We start from the raw sequence: 6,198 nt of genomic DNA, 5'->3' as shown, positions 1-6,198 counted from the left end.
ATCACGGCCGCCCCCGTTACACACTCTCGCCATTTTGGCCATTTGCCCGTGAACCGTCAGTCAGTTCACGTGAACGCGGTTTCTGATACGCCATTTCCTATGCCCGCTGCGCCGTGGTCAGTGTCCGACGCACACAGCTGGGCGGCGCGGACGGAAGCGTTGCTGCGTTAATCTTGAATCATATAAGCTGATATTATTTGTAGCCCGCACGGAACTCAACGGAGCTGACAAGCACAGATTAGGGTGCATTGCGAGTGCATTGGCGACGGCTGTCTTGGCCCGGTCAAGCCAGGCCCACACGTGCCGGCTGTCTTGGCCCGGCCAATCCAGGCCCGCACGTGCTGGCTATCTCGGCCCGGCCAAGCCAGGCCCACACGTGCCAGCTGTCTTGACTTGGCCAAGCCAGGCCCACACGTGCTGGCTATCCCGGCCCGGCCAAGCCAGGCCCACACGTGCCGGCTGTCTTGGCTTGACCAAGCCAGGCCCACACATGCTGGCTATCCCGGCCCGGCCACGCCAGGCCCACACGTGCTGACTATCTCGACCCGGCCACGCCAGGCCCACACGTGCCGGCCGGGTGGGCCCGGCCGCCCCAGGCCCACACGTGGCCGACGACCGCCCGGCAGATGCACTTCCGCTGATTTCCCAACGGCCCTGCAGATGGGAGTTTTTATGGTGCCGAGTTCTCCTTCTTTGTCTCATCCCTGCTGCGTATAGTGCAGTTACTGCGTTCGGGTTGGGCGGCCGCTAAACTGGCTGTGTAACAGCTGCGTCCACTGGCACGTAAACGGCGGCGAGACGCTGGCTCGCGGTGACAGGATGAGTGCTGCTGCTGCTGGTTCGCCGAAACCCTCTGCGCACGCCTGGCTGGATGATCACCATTATGTCCACTGGAGTGTATCTCCCCGCTTATCCATGTTCTGTGGCTGCCCGGCCTGCTCCTGCCCGCGCCAGACCGTGGCAGTGCGGGGAGTGCAGGCTCCAGCACCGAGTCTGACTCCGGGCTCCGCCGAGTGCGTGTTATTCTATCCAGGCCGCGAAGCGCGGTTGCGCCGGCGTGCAGGGTCATTAGCAGCCTCCAGCGGTGACCGGCAGGGCAATAGCTCACGAGGGGCAGCGCACTCGGCACTGACTGCTCGTCGCTCCAGGCGAGCTGACGCATATCATTATCGGTTGCCGGTGGCGCGTCGGCATATCTTTCCATGAATTCAGTGATGTGCAGGCCGTTCTGGGCAGAGTAAGCGGAGAAGGGGTGCCACAATATTGTACAGGTGTGCATACGTGTGAATTTGGATGGGAACATGTTGAGAAAATATATGTTGGACCTCAGGCTACATCCGCCGCCCGCTGATCGGTGCCGTAACAGGTTTGGGTTGTATGTTTCACTGGACTGGTATGCTTGCAGAGCTTTCGTTGCGCACACATTTATTCACTTCAGAGTGAACCCAGCAAGTTGATATCCTGTCTGGCTGCTAAAATTGTTGTTTTCCACGTATCACATGCAAACTCTCTTAATGTATGTATGCCATTGTGCAGTCCCGACAGGCCAACTGATCCGATCTTTGCTGGTGAAACTGCTTGAGAGCGATGGATGGCGCTGCCAAAAACAGCCGTGTCAGACTCCACAACGTGTAATGTGCAAATAGGACGTCTGCGTTTGAACACAAGGTATCGTTAAAGAAATGTATCGCAGTGAAACAGCGGTGTCCATGTCGGTACGCTTTCTTCAGTGCCCGGGCCCCGGAGGATTTAACGCTCTATTCACTGTCCTAGCCCCGGAGGACTTAACGCTCTCTTCAGCTCCCAGTCCCCGGAGGACTTTACGCTCTCTTCAGTGCCGGACCCCGGAGGACTTAACGCTCTCTTCAGTGCCCTAGCCCCGGAGGACTTAACGCTCTCTTCAGTGCCGTAGCCCTGGAGGACTTAACGCTCTCTTCAGTGTCCGGTCTCCGGAGGACTTTACACTTTCTCCAGTGCCCCAGCCCCGGAGGACTTCACATGCGGAGCAGGCTGCAGGTGTATCTCGCGCCGATCGGACGTCCGATAGGCGCGAATACGGCGCCTGTCTGTCCGCCACGGTGGCCGAGTCCCGCATAAGATCCAGTGCGGTCCCGCGGGCGCCAGTGGCCTTCGCGGCTCGTGGTGCGAGGGGACAGCCTGCCTCTGTGAAGTCACTCCCATTGTGATACAGCCCGGGACCTGTCCTCAACTGTTGCGCCCCTCTGGCGAGATTGGGGGCCCTGATACCGAGTAGTAAATTCTGGGCTTCCGATTGATGCAAGCACCGAACGCGTTTTTCAACTGGTAATTACGAGCGTGGGGCTTTGACGCCGGTCGTGTTCATGTATAGGCGAAACGCGCTGAACACGAGGCTCTAGTCCGAGTTTCCGCGCCACGAGCCTGCTGCGCCGTCGGAAGTGTCTGCGCTCTCTCAGAGCGCAGGCGCGGCGTGAGTCATGCAGAAAGTGTGACCACTCGGCTGCCATCCCCGGCGTGTCTCCCCCCCCCCCCCCCCCTCCTCCCGGCGGGGATGCCTGGCGTGCGTGGCGCCGCTAGATCCACGAGGTCCCGACACGACTGCGTCACTCAACCTTGAGGCCGGCCGCCTCGAAGGGCGAGAAGACAAGCGCGGCGAAACTCAGAGCGTGGCCAGTTTCCCTGGCGGGCAGCTTTCGCATACCCGGCCATCGGTACGCGTCATTCCTGCTCAGAGCCCCGCCCGAATCGGTCGGCGGCGGCCAGGCCGGGCCGGGCCGCCAGGAAGTCCTGGACGGCCGGGCGGTGCCGCCTCGCACAGCGACGGCCATTAGCGGTGGCCTTTCTCAGGCGCGCGGAGAGAAGCCGGTGACGCGCGCCGCGCGCCGCGATCGCCTCTCTCCTCGGCGCGCATCCGGCCGAGCGAGGTTAGCGGCAGCCGGCGGCCGGCGCCGGCGCATGCCTCCCCGGACGGCGCCAAGGTTAGCCGCGGCGTCCTCGGACGCCGGCTAATGTGCACGGTAACGCCGGCATCGGGGGCGCGCGGCCGGCGTCTCGGGCATGGCCGACCTACGCCCTGTCCTGCTGGGTCTGACCGCAGCCCAAGGCCGGCCGGCCCGGCACCGGTGACCAAACGCTCTGCCTGAGGCCAACAGCGCGCTCTCGGGCCAACTCTGAACGCTGGGTCAGAACTCGCTGGCTCTGGCGCTGAGGCACGTACCGAGGTGGCTAATGGACTCTGCCCGGTACCAGCCTTCGTGGGACCGGTTTAAGGCAATAGAATATGATAACTGGTAACCGGACGGAGCAAGTTACCCAGGTGCGAAAATAGCATCACGCGTGCATTTGTTGCTAGCAAAGCTGGCAGATGGAAGAGGAGGACAGGACGGTCCTTTCCGGTTAGCTCAGTTAGCTCAGCTCAGTTGCCCTGTTGCTCAGTCGGTTAAGCACTGAACTTACGATCAGGAGACCCTAGTTCGAATCCCAGCGCCTCGAGTTGCGACACGTACATGGCTGAAGCCTTTTGCTTCTCAAGACTCAATAACACCTGACAACGACAGCAGAGTTAAATTGGTCGAAACGTTGTGTATATGCTAACACACCAGACCAGGACGTCCGAAAACGTATTTCATCCGTGATCCTAATGCTTCGTTTCAATCTTCTTGTAAAACTAAAACTAGCACGTTGGTACTGTGTCGGCCCTGCTGCTCTCTGAGCTATATCAGGCTCGATCTTCAACGCGGGGATTTCCACTGGTTTCGTTTCCACTCGCGTGCTCTTAGAACAACAGGAACCTCGGCTGCGACATGCACTCGCGAAACACATGAATCAGACTGTCATGGGACAGCGGTAATTATGTTCTGGGGGTGGACCTGCTTACCTACTGCACCCCTCCCCCCATGTGACCTTCAGTAGAGCCGTCGCGTTAGGTGAAGCGGTGTGCAGAACGTTACCATTGATCACACATTGGCGTAAAGGCTGTTGCGTCACGCGTCCATGGGCGTTGCGATTCAGTGCAGTTAGGTTATACTTTGTTAGCGTCGTAACAGGCATATTCCGGCTTTATTTCGTCTGCCCAGCTCTTCAGTCGATGATCTATAACACCCACGTCAGCGCTTGAACCGTATAGAGAGCTTGTTACTATGACGTGAGGCCACAGGTCTAACGCGGATCAAAAGTTGAAACAGACTGAGGCATTGGATGATTTTTTTTCAAGGCGTTTCCCTTTATGTAATGGCATAAGCGTATTGCTAAAATCCGGAAAAGTTGGTGCCCTCCCCCCCCCCCTCATGCTGCGGAGTTCATGAGACACAAGTTATTTGCATAAGCGGCGTGGACATCCTGACATCTAGCGTCCAAGAATCGCATGGTGTTTATACCATCAGTCTTTTTTTCTGTCATGATATCTAGATTTGTTCAGCCTGTGAGCAGGTGCTCTTCCTCCTTCCCTTCTTCCCGTCGCGACCGCTGGGGCAGGATTGGCGCTCTCCTGCACCGCTGTGTCAAGGGAGTCCCTCTGTGTCAAGGAAGTCTCTTCACGCCTCACCGGTCCAGCCCGAGCCAGGTGGTGGCCTGGACAGCTGCTCCAGCGACCGTGTATCCGTCCTTCCCCCTCCCCCCCCCCCCCCACCCCACCCCCTGCCGTTCCCGGTGAGCCTTCTCGAGTGAGTAAGGCCACGGAAACCCCGCGGCCCGTCAGAGGCTCGCCGAGCCGGCCTCGTCTGCACAGCAACCTCGAGGGGTTTCATCAGAGCCGATTGTGCGTCGACTGAGGGCGTTAGGTATTCAGCGCCGGCTGGCTCCACGCCGGGCTTGTGGCGGGAGAGATGAGCCGGGCCGCGTCGGCGGAGAGCGGAGGCTTCGGAACGAGGTCACCGCGGCGACGCCACTTTTCCCGCTCTGCCGCCACGCAGGGTATAGTTGACACTGCCCAGCCTGGCCGATCGTATGAGCAGCTTGGTCTGGCATCAGCCCGTGTGGCTTAGCTCCGAATTTCAGGAGACGTTTTTATTTGGCGCTATGGGTTGGTAAAACTGAAAGTTAAAGCTGAGAAGACCGGGCGGTGATAAATTTTCACCGACTTCCATGGACAAGGATTTCCAGGCACTGGTCCGAGACGGTGGTCCCGCTGCCTCTAGACTGGGCAGTGGTCAGTCAGCTGGTCTAGCCGTCGTGTGTGACCTCCATCGACGCTGTCCAGTGACCCCGGTGAGCCGGCGCCGGCCGCCACTTTCTCTGACGCTGTTCGTGGCCGGCTCCAGCTGGCCGCGATTTTTGGCCGGTGTTTCACGGGCCATGACACCGGCCGCTGCCGCCACCGAGCAAATATTAAACGAAACGGACCAATCCTGGCGCGGCTAGCGCGCGGCCAGCCATCGCCGTCCCCGGCTCATGGGGTAGGGCTCCAGAGCGGGGGAGGGCGCTCCCACAGCAACCAAACCCATGAGAAGCGGCGCGTCGGCATACGACTCCAGTTTATCCAGTTTATGGAAAGCTTTTGATTGTGAGCAAGGTTGTAGTTTTTTGCAGGGGGGGGGGGGTGGCTCAAGTCCCTGAACTTCGGATAGGGAGCTAGCCAAATTAGGGGCCAAACCCGATTTTTAATGTATTTTTTTAATGTTCAGTGTAGGTTTTAGTCAGAGCGTAGTTCGCTGTTCCCCTCCCCCCCCCCCCCCCACTTAGCTTGCGAAATTACGCCCTCGGCGTCTATTGACTGCAACTAACAAGTAGCTACCAGACTGTAAGCTATTGATTTCAGACTGGTTATAGGACGGTACACCACACCGCAGGGTCAAGTGCTCCGTAATGCAGCTGTCTTTGTGTAACATTCGGCACAGCCCAATCGATGCAATGTCTTGTTGAACACTGAATGTGTTGGTTGAATGTTAATGGACCAGGTTGAATGGACTAGGTAAACCAATATTCCCACCCTAGATCTGGATGCATTTCACACTATGGTCACACGAACGTCAGCTATGAACCGCCGAAGGCTATAGCTGTTGAAATCTCAGGAGGTTTCAACAGCTCTACAGACATTCCTGGCAGCACTGTTGGAATTTCTGGACGCTCATTTTGTTCTTTCATCGTGGATTACCAGCCACCTCACGAGGAGCACTGACGGGTGCGTAACTCTGAAACACTTGTCCTACCTTTTCTCTTCTTTCCCACCTTAAGTGCTGCACCCATACGCATAGGCTGTGAATGTCTGCATATTGTTTTGTT

At 58.3% G+C, this 6,198-nt stretch overlaps 1 protein-coding gene across 1 annotated transcript in view; it reads left to right on the top strand.

Moving 5' to 3' along the window:
• The window catches only part of LOC119100938 (cell surface glycoprotein 1), a 32,447-nt gene that overhangs the window by 765 nt on the left and 25,484 nt on the right, over nt 1-6,198 (top strand). The gene's annotated exons all lie outside the window — the stretch shown is intronic.

Source organism: Pollicipes pollicipes, unplaced genomic scaffold, assembly GCF_011947565.3.
Source record: "Pollicipes pollicipes isolate AB1234 unplaced genomic scaffold, Ppol_2.1 Scaffold_4881;HRSCAF=5763_pilon_pilon_pilon, whole genome shotgun sequence".
Classification (NCBI taxonomy): domain Eukaryota; kingdom Metazoa; phylum Arthropoda; class Thecostraca; order Pollicipedomorpha; family Pollicipedidae; genus Pollicipes; species Pollicipes pollicipes.
The sequence above is the reverse complement of the archived record's forward strand: the minus strand, read 5'-3'. Positions and strand labels throughout refer to the sequence as shown.